This window comes from Plectropomus leopardus, chromosome 15, assembly GCF_008729295.1.
Source record: "Plectropomus leopardus isolate mb chromosome 15, YSFRI_Pleo_2.0, whole genome shotgun sequence".
Taxonomy (NCBI): domain Eukaryota; kingdom Metazoa; phylum Chordata; class Actinopteri; order Perciformes; family Serranidae; genus Plectropomus; species Plectropomus leopardus.
Genome location: NC_056477.1, coordinates 9,853,684 through 9,872,078, shown reverse-complemented (window position 1 = coordinate 9,872,078; position 18,395 = coordinate 9,853,684). Strand labels below are relative to the sequence as shown.

The 18,395-nt window shown below is 40.9% G+C and overlaps 1 protein-coding gene across 1 annotated transcript in view; it reads right to left on the bottom strand.

Moving 5' to 3' along the window:
• chrm3a (cholinergic receptor, muscarinic 3a) overlaps positions 1-11,269 on the bottom strand; it is a 108,616-nt gene extending 97,347 nt beyond the window's left edge. The window contains exons 1-2 of the mRNA XM_042502807.1: positions 11,202-11,269; positions 10,512-10,643 (exon numbers count right to left, since the gene is read on the bottom strand). The gene's annotated coding sequence lies outside the window, so the exon portion shown is untranslated. The remainder of the gene's footprint in view (positions 1-10,511; positions 10,644-11,201) is intronic.
• Positions 11,270-18,395: the final 7,126 nt, after the last annotated feature.

Sequence of the window (18,395 nt, the reverse complement as noted above, 5' to 3'; positions counted from 1 at the left end):
TTCAAAACAGAAAAAAGTGCTGCTATTCTTCTGCAAACTAATTATCTATGTTACACACAATAACGCAGCCAAAATAAGTCTAAATTATGCATTTTTTTTTAGCAGTTCTTACTAATGGGGCTAAGGAGCTCTCTAAAAATACAAGTAAAGAAGGAAGAGAAAAGCAACAAGCAAAGTTTGGGTTTGGGGACACTTATGAAAATTCATCATTCCACTTGTTTATTTCACCCAATGTGTGGGGAAAAAACAAGGCAAGTGGAAACCGTGTGTGTTTTGACACTTGTCTGAGTGTAATTCAAGGAGCCAAAGCAAATGTTTTAATAATTTTTTATAAACACAAATAAGGAGTGAGTGGTAATCCTTGGAGGAATGTGTAAGCCAATTACAGCTGGCTGCGGGGTCTCGTGGAACGGAGCCTCAGAGCTTCCTGCTCAGACTCACTGCAGACCCTCGGACCACATTTCCTGTTTCCAGTGCGCTGGCAATATTTCTATGAAAATACAGAACGGTTGGAGACATGAATAGGATACCGTGCCGACTTCCTCCATCGTTTACAGGGCTCTCATCATCCTAATGCCTGGTGGGCTATTTGACACTGTGTCTGTGTGTACTTTCCCATCAGCAGCGGCTTGCTTGCATCCTGTGAGTGGGGAACCAGTTCTTTCCATCTGGATGCTGGATGTGTGTGTGTGTGTGTGTGTGTGTGTGTGTGTGTGTGTGTGTGTGCGGAAGCTTGCATAATATTGCGACCGCTGTAAGTAGATGAGAAGGATGGCTTAGATACTTGCTGATCTGGTTGGTTATTGGAGTTCATGTTGGGTGTGCTGTGTATTCTCCTATAGCCCTCTGGATATTTGCTAATCTGCGGGTATTAAAAGAATCTTGCATACTTTGCAGTGATGTAAAGTAGTGAAGCAAGAGACAAATAAATCAAGGTAGAATGAGGGCAAATATTGACATAAAAGCCAATTTATTTTATTCCATTGTTGACTACGCCCAGGCTGATTAAGCAAACACTGCAAATAAAGGCTGCAAATGACATCTGGGCCTCTGGGGATAACCTACAGCATTTATCACCGCATTATATAAAGCGAACATGAGGTGTTAACAGCATGCAAATGGAGGAATACGTAAAATAAAGTGTTGAAAACCTCCAAGTAAGACACCCAGTTAGTGTGGTGTCAGGATATATATTTTTCACATCATAAATAATAAGATGGTAAAGAGAACCCGGTCAGTGGTTCTCGTCCAGCACACCTGCAATGTGGGCCTCGACAAACACACACTCTAAGCTGAGCCTCAACATTCACCTTCCTGCAATTTCACACTGTCTGATTCTTCAAGAACTGCATGAACACACTGATAACCAAGTCACAGTAGCCCACTGGTCTACACAGACCGTTTTCACCTCATAATGGCCTCTTCTGTCAACCTCCTACTCTGAAGAGTGTCAGCAAAACATCCAGTAACAAAGAAAAAACGTAGGAATACTGACAAAGTTTTACCTACGTGAATCATAAAGACATCTTTGGTTTATGCCGGAAAAATCAAGGTTTTGTGCTTCTCCTTTAATGACAACAGGCCAAGAGGTACAGGGAACTGTGATGAAGAAGTCTTCAGAAAATAAAGTGTTTGTGTTGGTGAATACGCACACAGCCCATAAAAAGAAAAAAAAATATGAATGAGGATCTGAAGGCTTTAACAAAGAGCATTTTCTCTAAAATAAAATTCACTTTGAAGTAGAACTGCAAATATTAGTGGATTCATTGATTACTCTATTGACAGAAAATTAATCTGCAACTTTGTTTTAGTAGTTGAAAAATTCTTTCACTCATAAACTGTCAAACAATGTGATCTTTTTCCTTTGTGATATTCTATGACAGTAAATTGAAAATCACTGGGGTTTGTACTGTTGGTCTAAAAGAAAACAAGACATCTGAATACATCACCTCAGGCTGTGGGAATTAATGACAGGGATTTTTTCACTATTTTCTGACATTTCATTGACCAATAAATGATCAATTAATTGAAAACAAAAGGGCAGAATCACCAATAATGAAAACAATGGTTAGTTGCAGCCCTGCATTGGTAAATATTTGGATATATGTCACATATTGATACTGATACAACAGCTCAGTTGTCTGTAAAATAGAATTACTACAAACTATCAAAGTGAGCAAATTCTCAATTGTATCCTGGAAAATGACATGGAATGAAGAAAACTGATACAATAAATACAATATTTGATATATAATACAATAAAGTAAATATAGTGCAGACAGCACAGTAAAACTCATTTCTTCATTGCTGTAAGTCTAGAGATAGAAAATGCTGACAGCTTCCTGCACAAAAAGGATACACCTTGGCTGATCATTAACAACTGCATGAAGGTTTCAGAAATTTAATATCCTCCTGTGAATTTCCTATGTGTGCTTGAGTAACACTAATGATGGAGAAGATAACCCCCCAAAAAATCAGTTTGACCAGACCAAAACCCAAAGCTATTAAGCTACTATCACTAAGAACTAATTATCATATTTATTTTACATAAACATACTTTTAATATGCACACCAGCAGCACGCATAGCAAGAAAAACCATGTAGTCTTATATTTTGATGCATGCTGGGTGCTGGTGCAGATGACATATTGAATACCACCAGTCTTTGATTTTCTGGAGGGCTTTTCAATTTGAAAGAATGTTTTCTTTCCCCCTGAAAAATAATTAGAAGCCAACACCCTGGGGGTGATTTTCTCATGTGTGTAGTTTCAGTGAGTCCGTGTCCCTCCTTGACATGTGCGATGAGATAATAGCACCTGAATACCAATGAAGTGTTGAATTATCAAGCATTCCCAGCTCCACATTGCTTTCTCATCATTTCTCTTTGCTCCAATGTCTACTTTTATTCAAACTGTTATTCTTACCTCAAGCGTGCACATTCAGCCTGGTGCTTTCCCTTTTATAGGCATCTCTTCATCCCGCTCCTCGCATGAATAAGAAAACCTAAATCCTCTCACGATGTCCAAAGAACTCTGCATTTTCGGGGACATTTTAGCACTGACCTTGATCACAGCCTGACTTGTCATCCCGACTGTCATCCCTGTCCCTTAGCAAGTTGTTAGTAGAATATACAAGTAGGCCCAGTCTCTCACCATCTCCCTGCAAAACTTATTTGCCATACGGCCTGTCATCAGGGTCCCCAGTCCATCACCATAAAAGCTTTCCAAAGTTAAGATTGTTACACAAAATATCTGGCTGTATATTTCTCATTACGGCACTACACAACTCTTCATCCACACTCAGATGAGCAAAAATCACTAGAAACACGACTAGGGATTGCACTTCGTCAAAGTGCTCAGAGTCTGGCTGAAGTCTGAATCTCGACATTTCATTTATGGGGAAACCATGGAGAGGGCAATCAGTCAGTAATGGCTCAGAGGTCAACTGCCTGTGGTTCAAGCTTGTAGCATGCTGTGAGAGTAACCACAATCAAACAGACTGAAAGAAAGAGTGATGACACATGCTGTAAATTAACAGTCCTGACCCAGTTGCGGGTTAGTTAGGGTTCTAACCTAAATAAAGGACACTGCTTCAGTATGGTGACAGGCTTACTAAGCAGGTCTCCATTAACCCTAAAACTGCGCATAATGAGAATGTAAATATGAAATACGTTGAATGGAAGCACGCCAATTTTGAAAAAAAAACTCCCATTTATTACAAAAAAGTTTTTACGCTCACATGAGGTGGTATTTCAGGAATTCAAAACAGCCATATTTCACAAAACTGCAAAAGAAACACTTTTTTCACCTTTATAGGTCATATGATGCCATGGTTATGCGCTTGTTGGTAAGAACTACCTCCCGTGGGCATGATGCAGCAGGTGCAACAAGAGGTGTATCTAGTCTATCTATCAGTGTATCTATGGGGGGGAGGCTTATAGACCGCTAATTTGTGGACTCACTCGTATATCTGAGTTCTTTTCATCTCCTTCGCAGCTGAATGTCTCTCGTGAGGTGGATAATTGATCTGCTGATTCAATAAGATCAGAGGTATTTGCAGATTTCTGTATGTGAAAGCCAGTTTAAGGCCCAGCGAATGATGTCAGTATGTCAGTATGCAACAACTCTAAATTATTTTGTGTTATGTTAAAACAGCAGTCACTTTTGGTTTTCCATGGGACATGAACTGCAGTCTCCTGGGTGAAAGTATGATTTTGTTTGACTAACCCATCTCTGATCCCTATTAGCAGACTTTCTTGCTCTTTTTACTATGTCAGTTGCTCCGAGCGTCAGGTGTTGTCAGAGATGGGTTTACATGAGAGTTAGTTGAAAGCCCGGTGTGTCTCATAAAGACGCTGACGGCTGCCTTTAAAATCAATATCAAATGCCAAGGGGCTTGACAAAGCATCAGTATTTGACAACCTGGGAATGGGCTGAAATCCTATAAAAGGAGTCCTAAAAATACCCTGGATGACTGCATACATGAACACAAGATAGAGGCTAAAGCTGCATGTCCCAGGCAAAAAGTCAGCAGGTAATGATCCCGGTAGAAGACAAGGGTGTAAAGTAACCCAGCTTAGAGAAAAGAATCTGCAGAGATGAAAATGTCCAGCCTTTTAGTGCCAAAAACCTTAGATCTGTCACTTCACAATTCAACTTGATAACATCTTTCTTTCAATGTTCCCTGACTGACAAACACCTTCATTTCCTCCAGTTTGTAATACTGAAGTCTCAGGCAAAATCAGAAATCCCTTCAATATAATCAGGGCTATTTTTTCAGACTCTAGAGAGCTCCCCAGACGACATTAAATTTTTATTATTTTCAAAGGCCGAGCTGTGCTCTTTTTAACAAGTAAACTCATCTTCATGGGTGACACGGCAGATCACCCCTTTAAAATGCAAACAACTCTTGAGTTTGTTTGTTGAATTTCCACTCCCTGTCATCAGTCATTGCTCCACAAAACATCACTTTGATCCACAGCCACACAGATAATTTTAAGTCTTCTTAATAACCAAATGCCGTCATTGTCAGACTCAAGGTGAAGAGGCCGTCAGCAGCGGTTCATTGTGATGCATGTTACGCAGCGTCCTTCATAAAATCTCGCATATTCTTCTCAGTGCAATCAGAGGAAATCAAAATGACGAAATGAAAGTGAACTGAGGAGGCTCATACAAAACAGACTCTTCAAGTTGACAAACACAATCAGTCACCCCAGACTTTCCTTGTTTCGCCCTGGTTTCTGCAGGTCCCATCTGTCACCAGTCAGCAGCTATTCAGTCAGAACAAAAGTCAGATTATTGAGGGTTTTAATTATGCTGAAGGCCTAAGCTAATTAATTATTGTTATCAGTGGTATGGAACATCCCTTTAGATAAAGAAACCAAATCTAATTATCTTTTGACCTCTCTCTTTCCCCTCAGTAAGCTCCTCAGCATGTGTACAGTCAACACACGACACACATGAATTTGAAAGTCAGACATCAATATTCTACGGAAATTTTCACTACAGAATTGTGCAATAAATTGTATTCGCTGGCATTCATTGTCTCGCTAGCACACAGGGGGACAGAAGCTGAAGCTTTTCCATGCTTGAGATAACTTAGCAGCATGGCTCAGAGCTTTGACAGACCCAGTCGGACCAACTCAAGCCACAAAAAAGGGGCTTTCCCTAACGACACAATGCATAAATCACTTGTTTGTATCAGCATGCAACGGAGCAAACGCTTGATCGCCATACTGCTTTGTCTCTCCTCCCTGAGTCCCAGCTCCACTCCTTTCCTAATGATTTACCAACTGTGCACCTGGTTAGTCCAACAACGATCTTCCAATATTCATAAAAGGAAGACACCCAGCGGGGGTTTTACTGGGTACAGTTGAAAACGCAAGCACTCATGGGGCGTGTGTGTGCGCCTGTGATAAGGAATGAGAGTGTGACAGTGAGAAAACAAGCAATGGAGCACAATTTCTGAGTTTTGAACCCTTATATGTGCAGAATAATAGCTGAACCTGAAAGGCCAAAATGAGGGTGTTCATCCTTTTTGTGTCTCAAGCAGATTCTTGGCTCGGTTACTGAATTGAACATCCAGACGTCCAGATGTTAAAAATCCCAGAGATCTAAGGGATAAGAGTAATAATCAAGATAAGCAAAGGCAAAGGGCTGTAATGTAATAACGAATCAGTGTGTGTGTGCTTGTGTGCTCCCTGCCCACACATACAGCGCAGATCCGTCTGCATGTCTGCCTTTAAGCACCCAAATTTACTCTGTTTATCTCTTTGCACTTATACAATCAGGTTAAGAGCTGATAAATATCCTCCCTCTCCTCCTCAGCCTGCTGAAGAAAGACCACATCTGGTCTTGGTTGTTAGACTCATATTAGCTCTTCATGCAGGACTAATCAGAGCCATTCCAGCCAGGCTTTTGGGATAATGCTGGATCATACCGTTTTGATGGACTGGGAAACAGTTCATCACGTCTCATTATCTCATGAGGACACTGTTATATCTGCACTTTGCTAATGTTAATCAAAATCTACAAGGGGTGACACTACTGTAGTAGCAGAAGTGAAATTATTGCACAGGTCATGAGGACAATCAAAATCCATTTAGGAAAAATCTTTGTTGGTTTAGGAACAAATCTAACTGAATATTCACATTAACAGCAAGAACTGAATGGCGCTTAGTGTAAGCATTCATTCTGTTCAGCCCACGTTAACTGTGACCTCCATTCGGTCCTCAAAACCAGCTGTCTGTCAGCAGCAGCTCCTAAGGTGCTGGAAGGAGAGCAGCCAACCAAACTGTTTCACCTGGCTGACAGAAAGCAGAAATTAAAAGGAGCTATATGCGACATTCAGAACATAAATAAAGCAGCAAACCACTCTTTGCTTTGTAAAGATATGGTGGATTAATGGCATCCTGACCACAGAAGTCATGTTACCTCTATCCCCTCTAAGGGGCTCTGGTGATAAATGGTCTGGCCACTAGTGGCTATTAGTGCATGTGTGTCTCCCACTGGCTACCTCATTGCTGCTGCTCTGCACTGTGCTCATACAATGGTTATCACTGCTGCTGGGATGGCACTGTTGCAGAAGTGTAGTGCACACTCTCAGGTTTACCCCGGGTAAGCATAAGCTCTGTCACCACTGTTGCGCTTTTTATTGAGTTAAAATGATCAGCTGCTAGCTGGCTCAAACAACAACATCAACCTATAATGGCATCCAAAGAATCATTTAACATCACCAAAGTCATTAAGGATTCATTCTTTGTGGACCACAAATCACCAACAAATTCCATCCTTATCCATCCAACAGCAGATATCTTATTTTGAACCAAAGTAGTGGCTGATCAACCAACGTTGCCATCTCTGGCCGCAACGTTGACGTGACTAAAATTAACAAAATTCAGACATTTCAGGAAACGTCAAAGTTCTGCAGGGATAAAGCCACTGTGTATGCAATGCCCTAAACAAGCTGTATATCCTATACCAATGAATTATTCAGCAAGAATCAAGACCTTTTGTACCAGTGACACCAAGCAGAGTCCCAGTTGACAGTTCATTGATAAATGATTCAATACTGCACACTCATGTATTCAGAATAAAAAATGAAAATATCATGTATGTATGGCATCACCTTAAAATTGACTGGCAAAAACATGTTTCATGGCTGAGCTGAGCAGTCTATTATCCATGACAGACAACACAACACAATAAAGATATAAACGATTTCACGTTATTAAAATTGACAGGCTGTTTATCATGTCCCTCTGGATGATAAACAGACAGAGAGGTGAGTGAAAAAGATGGAGAAGAGGAAAAACAACAGAAAATGTAAGTTATTTTCACTCTGCAAGTTATTCAGCCTTTTATAGAAGAGGTTATATGAAGACGCTATCTTTTAAGGCCAGTGTAGATGACACTTTCGCTTTGTTTCCCTCCAATGTGGAGAAACTCAGAAACTCCACTTCTTTGTTTATACTTGTGAAAACTGTAAAGGCCAGGAGGTGTCTCCTTCCTTCAAAATCTCAAAATAAGTTTCTCGCTTCAGTGAAAAATGTGTGTGTATGGTTCTTGATCAAATAACTTCACCAACAGCACGCATCCTTTAGATTCAGATTTAGAGATTTGATTACAGAAAGATTTTTTAGAAGTTCAAAACTCAGTTAATTAAAAATATGATTAGATACAAAATACCTCAAGTAGATATATTTGCCTCCAAATTGCTTCTGAGTCTCAAATATGGAATTAATAATACTTGCGGATTTGTTTATTAGTCACTTCAGGCCCATCTATGTACTACCAAGAGAGACAGGAATGACTGGACTAGAGAGGATGCATCACAACCAACAATAAAGTACATTCGTCAATGAATAAAACATAAGATGTAGCCTCAAACAAACTCTAAATTGGAGGCTGGTCTTCTGACAAAAAGATAATCCGCATATTTTGAAATCATCAACTTGGTTGTCATTTTCCTAGATTTTTATGGTATCAACATACAGCTCCAGTTAGCTGAGAGTTGCTCTTCAAAATACCCTCAAAGGGCAAAGCAGGCTCCAAAAATTGAGTGTAGAGTTCAGGCAGGCCACAGTGTCAAGCTCGGCTCACATCCCAGCTACATCAGCTGATGGACCACATGATTCCCTTATATGCAGGTAATGGGTAAATCTCATTCAGGGCGCCCTATTTCAACTGCTTTATCCTGCTTACAAAGGTTGTTTCCTCTGCAAGTCGCCTCCACCCCAGCTTCTCCTTTTCACGCTGTGTGTAACTTATCAATGTCATTTCCAAAACATTCTCATCAAGACACGTCACATAGTGCCACTCTGTCAGTGACCTTCCGTGTCTACTCATGACATTTTAGGCATCCTTGTGCATTAGCTGTTTACGCTCTGGGATGCCATTACGGTGCTGTCAACTAATGTACATGGTGGGATCACACAGCCAGTTACGATGATGTCAACAAATGCACATGTAGTGGGATGAAGCTGCACAGTTCTTATGTTTACTCTACAGCACATTCAGAGATGGTTAGTTTTAGGCAAAAGTACCACATAGTAAAGTGTAGAAAAACACACACACACATCCACACAGGAAGCAGATTCCCACGCAAAAATTAGTAGTCTGTGAGACCCATCCACTTCTCCACCCACCTGCCCTATAAGTGCACCTGCGCTTCTTATATTACGCTGTTCGGCCACATTCTCAAATGACGCCCCAGTGCGCGTTACGTGTGGATGTGCCCCGTGCCACCCGCTAGAGTATAATGACAACACCACCAGTTTTGTCTGAGCGTGTTCTCATCTGAAGCCGTCCAGCTGCGTTCCACTTGGACGCAGAAGATAGCTTTTGGCGTCAGGTTTGTACGCCGCGAGCACTGACAGAGTGGTGCTATTTGACAAGTTCGGAGTGAGAACAGGCTGTCATCACTGATGTTCGTTGATGCTTGCTCTGTTCTGGACCAGGGGTCTTTGGTGGTACTCTCTCTGCCTCAGGCTTTCGACATTTGCCTGTGGAAGGGCAGAGGGATGTGCTCTCTCTGCCTTGGGCTTTCCACGGAGGCATGTGGAAGGACAGAGAGGTCCCAGAACAGAGCCATACTGCCAAATATCATATCGTAAATTAAAAAAAGGTTTTCTTTTTGGCTTTTTTTTACCCTAAGTGATCCTGACTGAAACATGCGTCTTTCCATGTTGCAGCAGGGCCTGCATCCAAATTTTCAGCATTTTTTTTTTCATTTCTCCACTGCCACTTGTCCTTTCACTTATCAAATGTAGACAGTCTCAGATATTGATTTCAAAAATTCCAAACACAATCAACATCCAGTGCTAAATTTAAATTTGATTTTAAATTCAGAAATACTAATGAAACACACACAGCAAATGAAACATTTTTAAGGTGATGTTACAAAATCCCATCCTCCACTTCTACACAACACGATTGCAAAAGAAAAACTGGTAATCAGCAAAACAAGGAAGCTTGCTTTGTGAGAAAAACAAACTTCCTTGTTCGTGTTGTTTCAGCAGTAATAAACAAATATTACAATATGTACAATATGTGAGCAATTTAAATCACACCAGATTGACTGTAATAAGTTTCATGCTACGATTGTTGACCCCAAATATTTAAACGTGTAAATTGAATGGGTGGATGGATGGATGAATTAACAAATAAACGCATGAATGAATATCATCTGTGTGAAAAGAGTTGGCTGAAGGTCTAATTTAGTGTCAGCAGAGCAGTAAATGTTTTCACATCTCTCAGGTAACTCTATAACAAAGCTGCCTTTTGGCTGCCTCTTCCTTAGCACATTCTGCTAAAGGCAGTAAATGCCATCTGTGAGTATTTTTTGTTTTGTTTTCATCACTTGGTGGGGACTGTGGCAGGTCAGCCATGTCAATGCATGGAGACCAAAAACTTGGTTGCTTAAATTGGAACCTCAAAAAAAAAAGAAACCTTAAAGCAAAGGGTAAAGATACGTTCTGTGTATGCATGTAAGTATGTGTGTGTGCATTCCTACCACATTTACACGGTGCCAAGATCCTGATGTGTTTACGATCACGCCTCTGTGTTATTGGTTCTGCATCGAGGACTGCCAAGATACTGCCACCACTGGGAAAACTGACACAGCATGTAGTGCAGGTGCAAAAATCTGGGAGGGACAGTGCCCACAAAGACAGGCAGAGACAAAAAGAAAGACAAAAGGCAAGACAGAAATAGACTCAGACACCAACACACTCATACATGGATGCACAGTTTTCTCTCGTTTTGGTGTAATTTAAAAACATTTCGTATCGTAATGTCAACTTTGGAGGAAGGGATTAATATCAAATCAAATCAAATCAAAACGACCCCAACTAATTATTTTAATTTTCTACAGTACAGATCTTCACAGAAGAAACCTTTGCCACACACAAAATGAAAAATGTCTTCCTAAGTCCCTTATCCTTGCAATCTTGGAGACAGCATTTTAACAAAAAATCTCAAAATGAGGTCCAGCCTACTTGAAGGCAGTGTCCGGTATCATTGCCTATATGCTATATACTGCACTACATATATTGTCCACCATTTTATTTAAATGTCTCAATTCTGAGTGTGTAAATTTCTTCACTGGATAGCACCCTCAAAATATCTGCGATGGTATAGAAAAAGCTGTGTCCTGTTACAGCCTTGTCCATTCCCACAGGAGACTCCTCACTTTCCCCCTTACCTATGTTATTAGTATTCCCAGTGTTCCCAGTGCTCCTCTGTCTTTATATTTCTCTATCTTGCTTTGTTTGTGTGTGTGTTGGTGTGGTCTCCCACCCTCATTCTCCCGGCTCTGCTCATAATGCACACCTGCCTACAGTCGACTCATCACCTCTCCCAGTCTGCTCACCTGCCTCTCATCAGCTCATCAGTATATCTACCCTGACTCTTCTACCATCCTTCGCCAGATTGTTGTTTAATCCACAGTGGATCATGACTCGCCTGCTGTCTTCCTGTTTGTCTCCCTGTTTACCTGCCAGCAACCTCCCAGCCTCCAAGCTTCCCTGCCTGCTGCGCTTCCACCCTCATCTCACACTACCGCCATATGTCCTCTGTTTAGGTTCAGCGTGTGTCCGTAACAGTGTTCATGCTAACATAAACAATCACATTGTCAAGCATCGAATTTTATATATTGGAAAATTACTGCTGTTGTGCGACTCTATGTCTGATCTCGATAACGCTAAACAGACAATTTGCCAAAGAATAAGTGTCTGGAATCTCTGCTCATGAATGAGAAATCTATTGCGTATTATTATAAAGGGATTAGTGAAGGAGTGACAAAGCTGCTACTTCCAAAGCTTTCAACAACATATTGTGACATTTTTTAGCTGATGGAGCAGCTCAGTTGTCATTAAGATGGTTGAGACTCCTGAGTTAGGAGACTAGGCCATGCAGCCGAGTCAGAGAGGCCACCTTTAGCTTGACTGCAGGTCAAAAGTAATCCCTCTCAGTCATCACTTATGATCAACTAACAGTGTGTGGGGGTGAATTTTTCTGCAGAGACTCTGCCCTCCGGCTGTATTTTCTTATTTTCTTCTTATTATGCTGTGTTCAAGACATTCCTGGGCACAGCGCACAGGTGAGGTGAGGACTTTAGAAAAAGCAGTAACCAGATGCCAGGCTCTAAGCAGCATGTATTCAAGGGGAGACTACGAGACCATCTAGACACAGTGCAGAAAAAAAACACAAATATGGCAAGGCAAAACATTAAGTGTACAACTGTGAGGATAGCATTTTAATACCCCACAACTTCACATAATCATGGGCTGAGCACAAAATGTCATGCAATCTAATAAAACACCACCACAAGTTATGATCTGAGAAATGATAAACCATGAAACCAGATATTGTGCTGATTGAACCGGCTATAGTTGAATGCCATGCATTGTCCAGGTGTTCTTATCATTATTTGTGCCCAGATTAGAACTGCATGTGAACAAGAGCTGTTTGAAGAAAAGCACTTAGAAGTTGAGCTGGTGTTAACTCAAATTCTAAGTTGTTTTTAATGTGCGACTCATTTATCTCTCCCTTTCTTTAGCAAACACAAGCCATTATAATACAATACATTCGAAACACCACTGAGCAGAGTTTCAAAACCATCACATTACGAAGCAACTAAATAAACTCTCAAACAGTGTGTGTGCACCTTTGTGTGTTTGTGTGCGCACCTTAAATAAACAGAAAGCCATAAACAGGCAGGGTGAAATGTTTGTGTTCCTTATTAGAAAGACGAAGGGTTGTGACGTGCTGGCTGCTCCCGCTAAATTGGGCTGGGTGAGAAACCAATTAGTGCTGCGTAAAACAGTTAAAGTTCTCATCCCCTCCTGTGCCAATCATCATAATGCAATTTCAGCTGACAAATTAAGTCCAATTTAGGGAGACAATTAAAGTTACTAAAATCAGAAACTAGGTTTTGCTCCCCCTTCTTGTCAACCCTCAAAGCTTCACTGATATGTTATATATATATATATATATATTCCTTTTTATTATTTTTTTAAGAGGAGAGATCGAATGAATACGTCTTTACCTCAGCTGCACTCTGTGATACGAGTCTTTGCACTTTTCACTTACACAGCTAGAGGTGTAACAGCGAGGGAGACACAGCTGAGGAAGTAACAATTGGATCCAGAGTGGCTGCACTGGAGATGAGCAGCCACGGGTCAAGGTAACTGAACAATTCCAATAGCAAAGTAACTGTCTGTCTGTCTACTCTGAAGCTTATTTACACCAAACAAAGGATCTAGATAAGAGACATGGTGAAGTGTGTCTGTGTGTGTGAGCTTGTAGAGTGATAAAGACAGGAAGGAGACAGATCCTATTAGAACGGGAAGCTGAAAAGAAAGGCAAGTGTTCAGGACTGATAATGCGAGCAATCAATACAAGTCTGAACGCTGTTTTTTGAATCCCCAAAGTAAGATTAAAGTAGTGTTATCTGAGAGGATGAGACGGCTAACCAGACCAAGTTACTCCGACTCTTCAGCCACTTCCTCAGGGTTCAAATAGGCAACTCTTCTAACTCAACACATTCCACGGTAAGAAATCGGTACTTTTATTCAAGTATGGCTTTCAGGTTCTTTATCCACCACTGACTATTTATTGGCTTACATGATCAGATTATGTCATCGGTATGAAAAACAGCAGGTATAACACTGGCTGATCACGTCCTGAGCATGTTAACATGCTGATCATGTGACCATTTAGCTTGAAGCACTGCTGTCTCTACATATAAGTACAGCCACAGAGAGCCACCAGCAGACTGTGGACTCTGGTTCCTCTACTTTTTATTGCAGCACATGCACAATATATTCCACTGTAATCATCTTCACTGTCATGAACTGGGGGCTTTGAGACTCTCTTCCTTTTCTGATGACATTTCCTTTCCTTTTTTCACTCTCACACTGATCAATGAATAAGTTACAGCAGACTGGACTTTTGCAAGGAAAACAAGCGGACTAAATCTGAATGCATCTCCGCCTTTTGCTGCTGTATTTCCAGAGGTCAAAAGTAAATGCAGGACTAAGGTCTCTACCTGTGCATAATGCAAACTAAGCCCTTTATTTGTCTCGGTTTTCCTTTGAAAGCAAAGGGGGACTAAATATGGCCAAATGTCACATCTTGCAGAAAGAAAGGGAGATGACCAGAATACAAATTTGGAAGTTGGCACAACATCATGTCTGTCCTAATCTACGGAGCCAAAGGGATTATAGGGGAGCAATGTCGCAGCATTTTAACCTGACATATTCACTGACTGCTACACGCACTCTATCTGCCTGACACACTCTCTCTGCCCCTGTCTGACTGTAGGCATTCCTCATCTGTAAGGGGACTGACTGGCAGTAAGCTAGCAGCTACAGTTGTCTGGGAACAGTGAGTCCTATGATGACAACACTTTCTTATCATAGCCACACAATGTTCTGGGAGTTGTACATCACATCACGTCCCTGAAAAAAAGACCCATGGGCAAAAAATATTCAAACTTTTTCCTGCCTCCTTGCAAAACTTATTAGTATTATAGAGCTGCAGTCTTACTCTTCATAACCATAAATCCCTCCAGAAGTATAAATATTGAAAAAGAAGCAGCTTTAGGCTACTGGGTTTAACACCGAAATGTCTGCGTGGTTGCTTGGTGGAAATACTAAAACACAGCTTCTGTCACAGTATCTCATGAGAGTCCTTCTACAATTTTTGGTGCAGAGGCACAAGTAAAAGAGGTCATGAGGATCTCACATTATCTGCGGTTGTGATGATGTGACTTAGATCTTGAACTTTACTTACTTAAATTGATTCCCAAAGCTTTTTGCGCCTTATTGCAGATCCATTCGTGCCTAAAAATATGGTGATTATTCATCAAACAGGGGCACCCACTTGGAAGTAGTTTGTCTGTCATCATCTGAGGCGCATTTTGCATGCGATCAGTGAAGTGCACCCCTCTTCTTAATCCGTATGCATTTAAGGGAAGATTGTGCAAAAAAATGGGAAATGTGAGAGTGGTTGATGGCACACTATGCTGGATTTATTAAGGTTCAGGCAATTTCCAAGGGTCAGTTTTGTACAGAAAATTGCCTGCCTTGAAAGCAGGCGCTGATATGTGCATGAACTGTACGTTAATGGAAGGTGGCGATGAGGAGGAGAGACAATGTCATTTGCTCCAGGGAAGTCATGATGTGACAAAAAAAGGGAGCTGAAGCAAATAGTTCAAAAACAACACTGTAACAAATTCTTATATAGGAGAAGGTGTAACAATTATGAATGACCAAAATATCGAACTGCAATATTGGCTCAAACAATGGGTTGCCTGCATGTCAACATCTATACATTGACAAAAGCCTCTGCTGCACTGCGGTGATTACATTTCTTTGATGAAATGTTGGTGGCCTGTCCTTTTTGTGCCTTGTTTTGTCACTCAGTCTTTCTATTATTGTTTAGGTTTGTTTAGTAATTTAGATTTTCAGACTTTTATCAGCATTTTTGCATTTATTGTAATTTTACAACTACTAGTTATTATTATTACTAGTTATTGTTATTATTACTAGTATATTGGCACAGCTAGAGTTTGATTTCTTTTTTTCAAGGTGCTAATGTTATTTATTCACACTGAATGCAAAGCAAGCGTTTCTTGTGGTAAGATTAGGCATAAAGTCGATACAAGTATTTGAAAAGATGCCAATTAGCCTTGAGCGATGCAAAGACACGAAATTCGTGCTATTCTATTTGCATATGTGTGTGAGTTGAGTCGAAATTTTTCAACCTGAGATTATTTTTTGGTTCTTTGCCTTTAAATGACAGGACAGTCATAGCATGAAAGGGGTAGAGAGACGGGATGACATCCAGTAAAGTGCAAAGGCTGGAACCGAACATACAGCCGCTGCAGCAAGGACACAACCTTTGTAAGTGGGGAGCCTGATCCACCTATGTGCCACTGGGTGCTCCTTAAATTGTTATTTTTTTTTAATATGGAAAGTTAACGAGCGGGCCTCTATGTTTATTGCGTTAACATCACTGGATTCCAGCTATGGGTTAACAGCAAAACAAGCTAGCCGTTGGCAGCTTTCCCCAGTAAGAGTATAACTGTTAATGGTGAATATTCACCAGTTGCAAAATACTCCTTTATTTGCCCAAGTTACGCGATGCAAAAATCTCACTTCTTGATCAGTGTGGACAATTCACTGAACACTTCAATGACTATGGATTTTTTGACAAACCTCTGCAGCACTCAAAATACTGATACAACAGACATACATCATACTGATGTATCACAGTCCTGAACAAATACACCCAAAACATGTCACAGCCACTAATTTGTAGCACTAATTATGGCTACAAGTGGCAGCACTGCTGAGCAGCACTCCAGTCGATGAGCATCATCTTTGATTTAACATGGATTGTATTTACTTTAATCATTTCCTTACCATCTGCCTGTCAGTGCTGATTTGATTCTTGACGTCACTGAGGAGCCTGCTTTCATTTTCTATTTTCAGTATTCTACCTCCAACAGCTTTAATGAATGCCCGAGTGACTGAAATGTTCAGGTTGCCTCTGATAGTCGTTGAAAACTCTTGACACGTATTGTAATGGTCCTGGACTATCACTTGGATCTGGCACAGGCGCACAGATAGAGATCTGGCATTGGCACATCCTCACATACACTGAGCTTCAGCCAGCAAATGAGAGACAAACCAAACTAAACTCAAAAGAACTAAATTAAAGTAAATGCACAGATGGCTGCCACCTGATCAAAGCACCTTAGCCGTCCGTGATAACTGATATCAATCCAAAGAAGGCAGCTTAATGATCTGAATATAATGACAAATATAAGCAAGAGGGACAGACAGACAGCAGCAGGCAAAACAATGAGCCTGTATTTATATTCAGAAACCTCCATGGGCCAGACACACACACGCACACACACACACACACACACAGAGCTTAATCATGAAGCAGATCTGATTGCAGGACTTTGGAGAGAGGGACGTCTGCATGTGGAGTTCAGATCAACCGTGAAGACGACTTGTGCTCGGAGCGTTGAACTGAGTGTGATGAGACTTTTGTTCTGTCGTTACACAAGTGGACACAAACGATTGGAGCGACTGATGAAGCATCAATCTTTTTTTTTTTCTCGTTTGAAGTCAATGTGATGCCTTCCAGTGCATCTGCAGTCACGGAGCACAAACTGTGCAAATAAACAAAACAAGCATGCAAACATTAGTGCAATTACTCACCCATATCACAACATATTGATTGTATAGATTAGAAGAAAAAAATCCTCAATGAAAACTTCAAGAGCACAAAAAAAGTTGGACAATTTATTTGCCGGATTAGAGGCTTTAAATGGCAACCACTAATCAAACACACTTTAACATCTCAAGGCAACCAGTCTGAACTCTGACCCCTGAGGAAATCATTGGAGATTAGTGTCAGTCGGTAACCAAGGCGAGTGTGTCTGCCATGTATGATAACATCTCCATGATAACCTCTAGTCAGGCGTTTCTATTGGCAGGGGAGAGGGTCTCTCTATGACCTTGACAGAGAAGCAGACATATTTTATTCCTCTATCCCTCTCTGCGACTGCATGTGAGAACAGAAAGATTGTTTCCTTTCTGATTTACAGCAATCAACCATGGCAGGTATTCAGAGCCAACGGCTACACAATGAAAGAAACCCAAACTGAGAAACTATGCCGGTTTCTGTAAGTCAATACAGCTTGGTGTTTTCATAACAGAATTTCGAGGATTTACTGTGAATTACACACGCTTGTGTAAAGTTTGTCATTGCTGTCAGCTATATTTAATGCAAACAGACACTAAAAAGCAGTTTGTATTATTTTAACAGATAATGTAAATTTAGTGAAAATTGCGTTTTTCTAGTGGGGAATCTGTGTTCGACAGTTTAATTGGTCCACTCAGGAAAAAATTTGTATGTGTGTGTAGTTAAATGTTACGCTGAGCTTAATTATGACTGTGTGCACATGCGAGTTTCCCTTGGCAATATCTGGGTCATTTGAGGAGACAAGAAACAAGCCCATTTGCCAGCAGTGAGGCCATTCACACGCCACATTTGCCCTCATTCAACTGTTTTGCCATCAAAGCCAGCCAAAGCCATCTGCAACCGTGAACTGTGCACTGCCCAGGTAGGGCACAATTGATGCAGGCTTATCATTTACTCCCAGACCGTGAGGGAACCTCTGTTTAAAAAATTTCCATTTATGCAACCTTTTTTGTGCAGCGCATCAAGTATAATATATTTGTGTTTTTTTATTTACTATGACAGTCTGGTAAAACACAGGAAAACACTGGGGAGAGACAGGGGCACAGCCGTGGCCGTGACAAGGACATAATGAACAGGATGACTTCTGCATCCATGAGTGCTATCAGGCAGC